The 14,194-nt window shown below is 39.7% G+C and overlaps 1 long non-coding RNA gene across 1 annotated transcript; it reads right to left on the reverse strand.

Annotated features, from left to right (window-relative positions):
• Nucleotides 1–1,925: 1,925 nt before the first annotated feature.
• Nucleotides 1,926–13,984, reverse strand: LOC136446710 (uncharacterized). The gene is made up of 3 exons (XR_010757640.1): nucleotides 13,894–13,984; nucleotides 7,895–8,049; nucleotides 1,926–2,035 (listed from the first exon to the last, which is right to left on the reverse strand). It is a non-coding gene; the product is annotated as an uncharacterized lncRNA (long non-coding RNA).
• Nucleotides 13,985–14,194: the final 210 nt, after the last annotated feature.

Consider the following 14,194-nt stretch of genomic DNA (forward strand, 5'->3'; position numbering starts at 1 on the left):
AAACCAACAAGCTCGACTGAAAACTATGTCAATGTCAAGTATAAAATGTTCCTGCCACTTTCCGATGTGCTATCGTTACAAATATCTAAAAACGATGCGACGATACAAATTGTACCAGCCTGCAATTTGCACTTTGGTATTCCAGGATAGTCACTGATCGGTGTCCCTAGACCATTTCCCGACACGATCCATTTGTTTATAATGGAACAGTTTCCGCATAGGCGAATAGTACAACTGATAGATTAATTAAGCAGAACGGTGAATTTGTTTCTGCACTGTTGGAATTAGCCTCCTTCGCAGATTTTGATAAGACTTAAATGATCTAATAATGTTTAACATATGAAATATAATAAAAATTGAAAAAATATGAAGATCTTAACAATATAGCAACACCTCTGTTTGTGATAAAGACTCTCCGTTACTGGTATAGTTGGAAAACAAATGTGGTAGAGCAAGAAAGCATTGAAACCTCATTGTTTAAACCGACATTAGTAAATTTTGTAAAATATGCCTGTCAGAAATCCGTTGCCATAGCAACACAAAAATGATAAACTTATACTATCACTATTAGATTGTTGCCATCTAAATTTTAGGAAAAGTCGTCAAGTTTGGTAGTGCTAGCATTCGACGTTCAGGAGTTATAGGACGTCAAAGTTGGCGCGGGCCTGAGTTCGCTTACATATGTGCCCTAAGTGACCTAACATTTCATATTCTTATAGAGCTGTTTATATTTAGCCATAGCCGAAGCTGAAGGGTTGATATGAATTAGAATCTTACATATGTACGATAGTCAATATTGACTGAAAAAGGCCATAAATAGTATTTTTTGTACAGTTAGTCAAAACTATGGCTTTCATTTTAAACATTGAGATTGATCAACAAGACTATCTGCAACAGAATGTCTATACTCGTTGGAAAAAGAACAAAGGCAAACTAACTGTACCCACCAGTGACGTCATACCGGTGCCCTCTCAGCTCGGCTGGACACGGCATGTGCACCATCACCCCTGGTTGGCTGGGAGGCCAGCACGTGATGTTGTCAAAGGTCGCATTGCACGAATCTGTCAATTTAAAACTTTATGTTTATACCTCTTTTCTTACCGGCAGTTATTCAAATCGTAAGGTAAACAAGGAATTCACATTGTGCATGTCAAACGCATTTTGCATATGAATAAGCTGGAAACGTTGTGTATATCAATGACCTTGGAACACTGTGTATATCAATGAGCTACGCATGTTGTGTATATTAATGAGCTAGGGACTTTGTTATATTAATGGGCTGCCGAAGTTGAAAATAAGGACAGAACCGACAAATGTTTTCTTTGATACAAGCAATTGAAATCAGTATGCTGTTCTGTTGGATCAACTGAACTTACAAGGAGGTCATCTACATCTGGGAAAACCCGACTGTCATTCAAAAGAGACGGCGAGCGGTATAGACTGTCTGACACTTTAGAAACATTCCTGACGTCACGTGTTTGTAAAGTCACGTGGTCTTTTTGATTGCATGGTCATCCATAAATTCTAAAGAGGAATATAGCAAGAAGGTCGTAAATTTGTTTCCCCTAACTTCTTATGTTGGAACAACGGTTAATCTCTGCACATGTGCTATATAACCTCGGTCCATGAACATTAATCCGCCGGGTTACAAAAATCAGCATCTTTTTTACAACAATGGGTTGGAAGTATTTCTAGTGCAGAATCCCTCCAGGTATGCACATTTTAGATATATAGTCATATATATATACTGTGGAGAACATTGTACTGGGAAACGTTTGGTTGGAAATCTATTTGGACCTATCTTTTCAGGGTTGTGGAATTATGTACCCTAGCGGAAAAATGTTAGTAGACGTTACCTTTTCAACAAATACAAAGTAACTTTCGTGCGAAACTTACTGTTACTTGGCTCAGACGCCCCTGCATACCTAAGCTGACACTCTAGAGTCTGTACCATCACATGAAGATCCCAGGCTCTCTGTTCCTGCTCTGACATCTGATCTGACGTCTGCTCTGACATCCGACATAGCAGGAGAACCTAAAGGGAATACAAGTTAAAGTAGTCATCCTCAAAGGAGGTGAAGCATAGCGCTTTTTCAAGTAGATAGTGGCAGGGCAATGAGGCTTTGAATTTTCAGCCAATCCCAGTGGGTCACTGCTAATCTTCTTGGTAATTGTGTTGGGTTCAATTTCGACACTTGCCGCTAACTTTCGAAGCCAATTCATACAAGGTGCTGCAACCTTAACGTTACCCCTCGTACCCGAAGGATCCACGGAATTCGATCGACATGGCAAGGCAGTGAGGTCGCTAACCGCTTGTACGAAGCAAAGTTAAGCAAAACATTCTCAAAGTTCTAAAGTAACAAGGAAGTATTTCCAAGTGCTGTTCTGGCTAGAGTCCAAGACAAATGGCGTAGATACATTGGGACTGTTTTTGGGTGGATGGACCTCCATTTGTGACCCCCTTTTAACAGGCTTTCTTTTTCAAGCGACATACTTTTTTCAGTTCTTAAAGAAAAGCACAGGAGCGGACAATAAGTTTGGATGTTTGCCACCCTAATGAAAAGAAACCGTTTGACCATGTGAAGTCAGCGTTGCGTTTTAGCTACAAATATGTTAGAAGCATCGGCAAATACAAAAAATGTGAAAGCTAAATGGCTCTATCAAAAGTCGTGGCAAGCCTTTTCAGCCGAAAAACATCGTATATAGACGTCTAGACAGTTAAGTGAAAAGTTAGATCTCACTCTTTCCAGTCAGAATACAAAATTCGCATCTCGCATCACATCGTAATATGGTTTATGAGATATTGTATTTTAGCTTCCAACGAGATCTTTGCAAATGGGTTTTCTTTATTTTCCTCTCTTGTTTCTGTTATACTTGCAACATGCCTTTGTACCCTTAGAATACTCTGGAAATCAATGAAGAAGACTTTCCTTCGGTTTCTTTGAGTATTACGAATTTCAAATGAGCTGCAGTACTGATACACAGTTCATTACACCTTGTATACCTCACGCTTTGTCAGACTTATCCGGGGCAACTCCTTCAGACAGACTGCATCCAAGTGTGAAGTAAAATCCATTTGTGCATTATCACCCTGTCTCTTGCAAGGTCGTGCACTAATCCACTGTAATGCCTCATCGTCCGACATGATTCACACAATGTTTGCATCCAATGCCCTAGATTCGGGAGGTCACAGAATCAATACTGCTCTTAGGCGGGGTGTAAGATAAGTTTTGACTCTACCATCACCTATATAACAATCTCCATATATGGCGCCGTGGTGATTGTATCTAGGGCTGTTAGAATCTAAAGGTCCAGGGTTTAAATCCACATGGCAACAGGTCAAAATGTTGTGCCTTGTGGTTAGAGTTGATGGATAGAATCTAAGGGCTCTACGTTCGAATCTAGACCCTGTTGTTTTGCTCTTTAAAACGACATTTTTCATCGATTTTCAAACTTCAGTCAGGGAAAACAGAGTAACTCGGTTTGCCTTTGAAATTGTCTTATTAGCAAATAAAGTACTGAGCTTCGCATCCGTCTGATCTGCGTAGAGACCGCAGTCTATGTTTTTTTCTTATTCTTTCAAATTGTTTATTCAATAACCACTAGGAAACAAGGCCCGATGGGCATTTCGAAGGTTACGGGTTACATTGAATAGACCTCGTACAGCACCTCTTCTAACAGTTAGCTATGTCAAAACTGAACCAATACATAAGAGGAAAAGGGTGACAAATGCTACACGCGAACACCCATCTGTACGTACTTTTATAATAGATTATTCGTGACTTTCGCAATGGCATACCAAAGCCTGTCAGGCGTTTGAGCCTAGGATATCTTGATTCTGTGCCAAACACCCAAACGATTACGCCACACATTGCCACTAGTGTACTGTCAGTTCAAAGACGTGAGAATGTATGTCCGGTAGTCCTTCAAAGCAGCCTTCATGATCAACCTGTCCACACAACTGTCCCCTTGGATTGCGTAACTGACAGCAGCTGATCTACAAGGCTACCGTGTCATCATCCATGGGCTTATCATGGATTAGTTTCTCATCTCTGGTCTGGCAGTCCTGGCACCCATGATTAATCCATTCATCACACTGTCGATCTGCTCAAAAGATGTCCTTTACGGGACGTTTGTTGTGCAGCGACTGCAGCGTGACACCGTTGATAATTTCATCACGGCGTTTGTAATTTGCGCGTTATCAAAATGAATGGATTACGATTTTTTCTGAGTGGAAGGCTTTTTTTAAATAATGGTCAAATGATAACTTGTGGTCGCACTAGTAGGGTGACTACTATATACATAGTTGATCAGTTGATCCAGGAATCTAGAGGTTCTGGGTTTGAATCCCTGAGTACTCATGTATAATGTCCTGATGCTGACACCCCGCGCGAATCTTAGACTTAAACGTATGGATTGAATTTGTGATACATGGGATACAGTAGGACATCTTTGATACTGGTCAAATGTTATTAGCCTCTACCAAGCTCCACAGGGACGCTGGAAAAATCGCAGAAGTTGGTCAAATAGACGAATAACATGCCAAAAAAGCTCCGCTATAAAAGTTACAGTTTGCGATCTCTAGATGGCAAATGGTATGAGGCGAATGGTCCCTACCTCCGTAGCCAACTCTTTTTACATACTATTCACTCTATTCGGCTAATCTCTACTATTTTTCCAGCCTGGTAGGGGCCTGATAGAGGCTAAGATGCTATATCCAGATGTTGGGCACGACGAAGATATTTCCAAATGGGACGTTACAGATTTCGAAATGCCTATTTAAGATAATCTCTTTTGGGCGAACGCGCATTCGATTCTTTAACCTCTGGCTGTCTACTTATCGCTGCTTCTTTTATCATGTTAATGAAAACACCAACGACCTATTTCACGGCGATGTAGGGCAACATGGTATAGATTTGTGTTTCAGTGGTTGATGCTTTTACGCCAGATACGTCTTAACCAATGAAGCATACACATATTCCTTGGTAATACAGAAACTTACTGAAGATGCGCGATGTGGTTTTGCATTCTGTTGGTGGCCCCGATACATCATCGTTATGAAAATACTTCATCTGTTTGTGATTCGGAACTGTTAAATATGCGTTACATTATGATTAGTTGCAACAGTTGTGTAGGGATAACGATGATACATTAATTATTGGCGTTTCCAAGTCAATTACTCCATTTCGTCCCTAAATCGAGATGATAAGCGATTGCATAGTAATTCATTTTTGCAAAACATACTGGCGGATTAGTTTATATGCGCTACCTGTTGGAACAAGTGATAAGTAGGTACAGACACGACAATTTAAAGGAGTCCTATAAAGTCAAGAAAGAGGTGGGGTTTTTCAATAGATGATAATTTTAAAACATAGAAAAATGCATACTACTTCACAATATACAATGATGTACCCGCTCATTCTGCCTCGCTCATTCTGCCTAGAACTAAAAGCATTTTATATTCTACTTAACTCCTAATTCATTCGAAAGTAACACCTCATTCTGGACTTTAGGACTCCTTGAAGACTACATAATGATGAATTGTAATGTTTGTTTGAAATGACAGGTCTTATATTCGGAGTGTAAGCTGGTGTAAAGATAGTAAAACTAGTATAAAGCCACGGGGGACACTTCTAATTATCATAAATCCACAGAACATACGGCGTGTGCGCCACATGTATCACTGTCACGTTTTATCTTTCATGCTCTTATCTACAGAAGGAAACGCCGATTGAGCTTGAAATGCGTCTAGCTTTAAAGTGATTTATTGGTATTCTTCTCTTGTGTTGGGAGTGAAACCTTGTTGTGCGTTTGTATTCTTAGGCCCCCATTCCACTTGACGGCGCTCTAGCAACGACCCAACGTAAATTTGTGTAAACCTTGACTTCATTATTGGAACGCCATGTAAGTATTACTAAAAAGACAATTAAACCCAATAAACGTAAAAAGTTGTTGTTTTTCATCATTGAAATTCGTAGAGCGCACTGTTAGATTTTAGGTCGCAGAAAGCGCACAACGAGAGCGCTGTCCTACTGAAATGGTGGTATAGCCGAAGACAAAGGTAAGATTGGATTGGTCCGATGTTATTACATTGTATCTCTAACGCAGCGTGAAAGAAAGTCAAGTTTATTATTATATTTTTTTTGTTTTGGTCAGAATTATTTGTTATGAATCATGTTGATTATTGTTTATGACTATGTAGTAACCAGCAGCTCTCAGTGAAGAAACGATGGGACATATGTAGGTTTACGATAATCCAACCTTTTTTTTTTACCAGCGTGGGAGAAGTTTGGGTGATTGAAACATTATTTCCAAATGTAATCGGGAACTGCTGTTGCATGCCGACAATCCAGTAAGCCAGGATTGTCCTACATAGAGGTATTGTAACATAACATGGTCTGAGAGTTGGGAACATTGCGCTTGATTAGGACCGACTGTGCTAGAGGCCAGTCATAAACGAAATTAATCTTTTTCATACAAAATAACAAACCGAGATAGCTGCAGTAACAGTCGTTTGATGTCATATTTTTTGCTGTATCATTCTTGATTGCTAATTCCTGTTAATTGCATAATGGCCGGATGGGTCGAATTTATACCCGTTCATTTTCTCTTTAAAGCGTATAATGAGGGACGAAAAAAGCTCATGTTTTAGCGAAAACAGGCCAGCGGTTAAGCATTTACCTCTTAATTAATTGCTCACATTGGGACATTGTCCTAGGAATAGCTGTTAAGGGCTGTCACGCAATTTTAATTGAGTTAGGTGGATGTTTCTTTACCGTAGACTTTTATACTGTTTTGGAGCGTGTAAGACCCAGCTTTTCGTTAGCATTTTACCGTTTCGGAGGTCTTAATTTGTTGAAAGATAGGCAAAATTTACCAATTCTAATGTGGATTTTGAGTTATCCATTACTACTGTATTGTCTTGGAGCGTATTGTTATGTTAACGAGTACAATTATCGCAAATTAAAGACCTCCGATGTAGAAGCAAATGGCGCACTTAATTCTTCAAAATTGATCTATTTTTGCCATGAAAAAAGAAACCCTAACAAATGGTAGAAAAACACCCACGTCCGACGGACCTTTAGCACGGATTTACATGACAGTTTAGCAAGGTCTGACATGCAACATTGGTTATACGTTAACGTCAAGTCATAAATATGTAGATTTGCAGGATACCCTGAGACCGTCACATTTGAAAACGGTGAGCTTAAAGAGATCTTTTTAACGTTTAATGGTCATATCTCAACTGTATGCGCGTTTCAACCACCAGGGATTCAAGAGCCTTGGAAAACACCTTTCCAGCGGACTTAGGGTATTCCGCGGTACCATGAAATATGAGGGTACTATATAGACTGTGTATTATTGGCTTAGGTGTACTAATCTACCTACCTTTCACTGCTTTAAGATACAAGATCAGATAAAGCACAAACGTGAAAACAATGCCATTGATCACGACAAAGTATTACGCTGATATGCTTTCATATATTGTAAATTGTGTCTGCATTGCACAGAGTATACGTATTTGGAGTTTTCAAATCGGTTTGCTTCATATATTGGTCATTCTCCCTTACCTGTTATTACATGTATTATATATTTGTTAAAGCAAAAATCTCACAGTAATTGTGTAACACTGCCATATCCATATCTTTATCGGCGTGGTTGGTATCTGATAAAGAACTTAAATTGCATTGCATTTTTACATTGCGATCGACTCTGTGCTAGGGCGCGACTTACATCATATGCAGAAAAATCATTGCATTTGGAACTGCCTAAACATTCGGCAAGGCATTCGGTCTCCGAAGCAAAAAGAGAAACTAGTATCTACATATATGTGCAGCTCTTACCATTTGCTATAATCTTTATGAGAAAACAGTGGGAAAAAAGGTTAACTCACCAGTAGAATTCCACAAGCTGTCTTAGTCCCCATCGCTGGTGCTCCCTCTGCCAGCGTCTCTGCCTCCAACGACTAGGTTCTCCTGGCACCCACAAGCGCCGCCAAGCTATCTTCTGGCTCGGACCCGACTTTACCCCAAGCTACGTAACGACTACCTGTAGGTGATAGACAGAAGCGCAGCGTGTGGTAAATCCCGTAGCCGTGTGGTTAGGCTTCATTCGTCACAGCGTATAAGTAGTACTAGTCTGAAGCCACGTGATTACCAGGCGTTACATCCACACCACTGAGCATGAAACATCGCCCGCCTCTCCCCATTTCACGGAGTGGTTTTCACGATGATTTACGACAAGCATTACAGAGAGGGATAACGGGTTCAAGGTACAAACACACCTTGCGGCTACGGTGACAGAAACAGCGGCTGCGGGTATCACGTCTGTACTAAGGTGCCGAGGTTCTATAGAGATTCGTTGGACGTCACGCTAATAGTTTGCTTGATTCGATTGGTGGAAAGCCAATCGCTGCAAGCGCAGCACAGCTATGCAATCAATCACTGAAACAGTGCGGATATGACGCCGTATATATATATTTTTTTTTTATTCCAACATCAAAAGCAATACATAGTGATGCCACACTCAAGCAAACACGCTTATTTAAGTGGCATCACTAAACACAGATGCAAAACATGTGGCGATGAATGATACGGGAACAATACAGGAACCGAGGTGTAAAAGAAACAGTAGTATATATGTATAACAAAAGAAATATTAGCTTAATTGTGGAAACGCTTAATATCTGATATATACAATTGAGTTAAGGATAAGATTTGCGCATTGAAATTTGAAGATAACAAAGGAGATCCATTAAGTAAAAGATATACCAGAGCATTATCAGATAAAGTATTAATTTCAAACATAGGTATATTCAAATTAATAAGTCTGTCATAGAGGCATAAGTGATGATGAATATAGTTATATATACAGTGGTGTTGGTATTGTAAGTGATAAAATTTTCCGAGACTCGAAAACAAATCTCTGGCCTAGCCCCTTGTTGTAGTGTTTTCACAACTTAGCCCAGGGGTTATAGAACAGCAAAACTGGACAAGAACACCCTACAACGGAAGGTGTGGAAACCATTTTAAAATTGTCCGTGCATGCCAAACGAATAAACAAAATAAACAGACCATTTTAACATTTGAAGTAAGTATCAATAAACAATAAACACCTTTTAAAGATAAAAGTTGTGGCGATTTTGCAACTCCATCGCATCATTTAAGGTTAACATGCGAGAAGGTAAGTACAGGACTACAAACCATTAAAATTTGTATTTCGTAAAACTAGAAAAACAAATAGAATTAGACAACTAAATTTTAACATGTGTTAGACACACATGCAATAGTTGGTCGATTTCGGAAACAAACTTTTCAAAGAAAGTTAACTTTTAGATAAAGCCTGTGTCCTCAGGCGAGGTGAATGACAAACGTTCTGCTAACTCATTTACCCGCAGACAAATTGTCCCCAAAGGAATATACGAGCAATCGTGTTGTATTTATTTCAACAATTTAGACATCAAGTACTTTGGTTTGCGGTTAAACGCCCTGAAGTAATGAATAAGATAGATAAGAACTAAGTGATTTCGGTGGTTGATGACAAGACTCTGGGGATACGTTTTTCCCTAGCTGCAAGATTAGAACCCTTTCAATTTATTCCTTAGCGTGTAATTGGATACAACAGTGAGCATTTATCCGTCGTTTTCTTATCTCTTGAATCTGTAAGGTGCCAACAACAGAATTGTAGATCTCTCCTCTGCGTTGACGGCACTGCCAGGTAATGAGAACGGGAGGCATAACTCATAATCATAAACATAAATGAGGCTAATATCAATATCACTCCTTCACTCAATCACTAACCTCCCGCTACTCTACGGACAGATTACGCGAATAACTCCGTACATCCAAGAATATAATATCCAATGTAGAGACATATTCCATGTAGTTTACGCTGACTACAAAGACTAGCATTCAGAAACACAAACAGAAGCACAGGTGCATGCGATTTTCCAGATGAAACAAAACTCAGAACAAAAATTTCCGAAACTTGGTCTCACTTGATCATATCTCCGTAAATATCATATCGAATACGTTGCATTTTCTGTTAGTGGAAATTTCATCTATTGCCGTTTACAACGATATTCCGTTTGTTATGATCATACTTGCACGGATGCAGCCCCTACATTATAGTTGGTTTTACCTACGCTTGGCAGCATAAAGAAAACGGGGCAAACACAAAAAAAATAAAACCTGAAAAAAACCCGCATAAAAACAGGTATCGTCAAAACCTAGGAGGGACCAAACCTCTGCTTGGAGAGTATGTATTGTCGAAGTAGTCACGTTTAAATGCATGAATGAAATACGAGTCAACGTAGACTATATAATTTCAAAACAGGGTGGTATTTACCTTGTGGTACCCAGGTGCCTTTCCATCTGGTTAAGCTATAATAACTACATGCAACGTTAGCACACAGCATATGATTTCATAAATGTTCATATCAAGCTGACACTTCCGTTAGAAATATAATACCATTGACGCAGATGCTGACGTTAGTGTGGTTAAGTCACGTTTGCAAACACAGATATAAGATAAACATATTTACTTTTTTACCGTTTGCCATTATCTGCTTGGAATCTAATATCGCTGTCGTGTTTCTATAGTCATAACAAACTCGTGTGTTTGTGCATGTGTCGTTTGCATGAGTGTTTCACGTTTTTGTGCACATGATCCCAACATTTTGTTTTTCTACTAGAGTTCTACTGAAGTTACGTACAAGAGAAATGGGATACGCTTGGTTTCTTAGTTTATAAAGTAACAATAATAGATCTAAACTGAGCTTAAAAGTGCGTCTTTGTTAGAAGAATATATTGTGGGAAAGGATATCTAGACTACAAATCCCAACACATATATATATGGACATATACATTCAAATTATTCTCCTTTACGGCACCATTTTTTGTCAAGGAATATTCAACCATATTCATGACGTCACGTTGCACAGATTACGCACCCGTTACTCACTGGGCAGTGGCTCTAATGTAGCAGATAGTTTGTAGCGTCCTCCGTCGCTACCATGGAATACTTAACATACGACTGATGCTAGAGTCCCCCACTGCATGCTGTAGGTTATAGGAAGACATCTGCTAGGTTCCCACAAGCCACACTTCTCCCTTTCATCGACTGAACGTTTGGTTTGGACATCATGGTCTGAAAGTTACGGGATCATTTTGGCCGATCGAAATTAATAGCAACAACGCATCCAACTGTGCCTGAAATTGTATTTAACATGTATGCATCCACTCACGTCCGTCCTTTTCCCACGGGAAAAAGGCACCCTATCTACTAACGGCAGATAAAATCAAAGGGACTTAAGCTTCTTCACCGATACACAAGACAATAAGCCATTACTGCGAATTGCATGTGATTGTTTCCAGGAATATGGGATAACCAATGGGCATTGCATTCTAACGTGTGTCGGAAACATTGATCATACAAGCACCTTTGTACATCAACTTGTGTTACTGGAATTCATACAATGATTGGATACAAGTAGATTACCATAACTTCTACACAAGCTATCGACACAGCAATGGTACTGAATACAAAACATGGAAGAGTGGTGAGACAGCGGTAACTTCAAGTACTGCAGAACCGTGCCGCTAGGGTAGTACTGCAATAGTGACAGCAGGCTAGCAGCGTCCTCGACATTCATCATAAAATTAACTGGCAGTTCACTTCATGGGATAACACCTTTAGACAACACAAAAGTTGTTATCTGAAAGGAACTGAGGTGCGTAATGCAAAGGCCGTAGGCTGGACGCTATATGACTACAGTAATATTTGATAAATGGATTACCATGATATGATCATACGTCATTTGATACACAGATCATTCGAAACTTCGACAACGCTTAAGTTCCTATCTAAAAGATACCGAAATATGTGTATATGTGACGGCCGTCGACTGGACGCTATATGATTACATAGGCTGAATTGTAATACTTAATAAATGGATCACCATGATATGATCATACGCTATTTGATACACAGATCAGAAAACGCTGAAGTTCTTATCTTAAACATACCGAAGCATGTGTATATGTGAAGGCCGTAGAGAGGACATTATAGAATTACAGAGGCTCAATAATAATGTTCAATAATTGGATTACAATGACCATACGTCTTTAGATACAAAGTCACGAGTCTAGAGTTGTTATCTAAATGATAACGCAAATGTGTATGTTTGATAGCAGTACATCAGACAATATAGCATTAGTCATTAATTAGAGAGGCTGAATTGTAATTTCGGATTACTAGTTGTGATAAAGATTATTCACTCTTCACAGTATACCATCCTTCGAAAATTACAGAGTTGATATCTAAATGATACGGAGGAACGTATATGCCAAGGCCGTACACTAGACTGAGGCAAAATAGAAACAGAGAGACTGATGGATTTCATCCGAATCGGTTCTGCATGCAGTCTTTCTTCAATTAACCCCTTACCACCGCCTAACCCTTTTACGTTCCCCGCAGGGGTGTTCTCCACAAGGGTTAAGACCTCTAATATATATGGAGTATACCCACTTAATGGGATATTGCTAGCTAATCAGCCACCGGGGGATTCAAAATGGGTTTTTACTTGCTTTAGAGGAGCAGCGTGGGCTTCCAACGAAACTCAAGGTCAAGGTCAATACTGAAAGTTACAGGCAGGTGTACTACCGTGCTAAACTTTCTAGTGTAGAGTATTTTGGTTCGATTCGTATGGTAACGGTAGGGCAGAGGTCAAAGTTGCGTTGCGCAGTGGATTACTCAAAATGGGTCAATCCTGCAAAATCCTTTTTTGTTGTTAAACATTTTGGCCCAATCTGGATCCTTTTTGGGGTGAAAAGTTAGGGTATTATATTTCCCAGTTAGTTCAGTTCACCAGTTAAGTTGGCGTAAGGACATATGTGAGTTGTTGGTTCATGCGGATGGATACAACAGAAATCTGGGGTCAAAGGTAAGGGTTTCTTTGCTAGTGGCAGGTTTTAGCTGAACAATCCTCTTTTTTTTTCTTTTCATGGTTGGCAAGAAGACCCTTGTAAATTTCTAGTAGAGAGAACATTTTTGTTTTTAAGATTGAAATTTGGTACATTTACGAAGCCTTGTTTCAATGTATTCTAACATGCTTTCACTAAGGGTAGCCCTAATTTTGTGGTCCGCCAAATAAAACGTATAACAGGCAGGTGATGACTGCTATGTTGATGTTCCATTTTACATTTCAGCTTATCTTACCTCAAGCGTACACTGCATGCACATTTCTTATAAATTGTAAGCTGTACTGTTAATGGCGTCCTGGTAATCTTTTAAGAGATGATCAAGGGCCATAGTATGTGTGTAGAAGGATTCCACTATATGTTTATGGATCTATTACGATCTCAGACATGTTTGTTTTTGTATTTTTGCTCAATGTATGGCCCTTACATCCCCCCCGATGAAAAAATGTCCGGCTGGCCCCATGAATAAGGTAAATTCAAAGAAACGAATGAACCAACAAACAAATCATATGTTCGGTAACGATAAACAGGTAAACATTAGAACACTGTGTTTTCCTGTTGCGACTTAGTCGGGACGGGTGGTTCAAAATACATCGGTATATCGGTCTACGTTTGCAGCTAAAACGATATTCCCAAAACTTTATTGCCGTATAGCCATCACACTGTTAGACTTGTACTGCCCGACATTTAACGAAAAAAAGATCTGCCCCCAACACAAGTAACAGCTCTGTCACAGTTGTCGCACAATTTCTATGCAGACTGTTGCAGAGACAAGTGCCAACAAGACAGCATTTTCTGTTGCAAAACATCTTCATTTTGTACGACGAATGCACGACTCAACCAAGACTGACGCCAGCCTACGATCGTGTGACGACCGTACGACGAATATGACTGGGTCTTAATTATAACTCACCTCGCAATTCACCTCTGATGCTCATAGAAGTGGTTTGTTGATACCAATGTTACTAGTATCAGCCGCTTCAATGTCTACGACAAAGCACGGTTCAAGCCGTAAGACACATCTTTAGCAAACAGGAAACTTATCCTTCCAGTAAATACTACGTCAGAGTAAAAGAGTGTGCTGATAGGTCCTGGTTTTTTTGATGGCATTAACTCGGGTTCTATTGTTTCAGGGCCTCGCTGTTGTTTACTTGCGATAGTGTGCGCGCAAATAGCCTTTCGTTGGCTCACGCAGCAGGTAGGACCACAGAAAC

Source organism: Branchiostoma lanceolatum, chromosome 13, assembly GCF_035083965.1.
Source record: "Branchiostoma lanceolatum isolate klBraLanc5 chromosome 13, klBraLanc5.hap2, whole genome shotgun sequence".
NCBI lineage: Eukaryota > Metazoa > Chordata > Leptocardii > Amphioxiformes > Branchiostomatidae > Branchiostoma > Branchiostoma lanceolatum.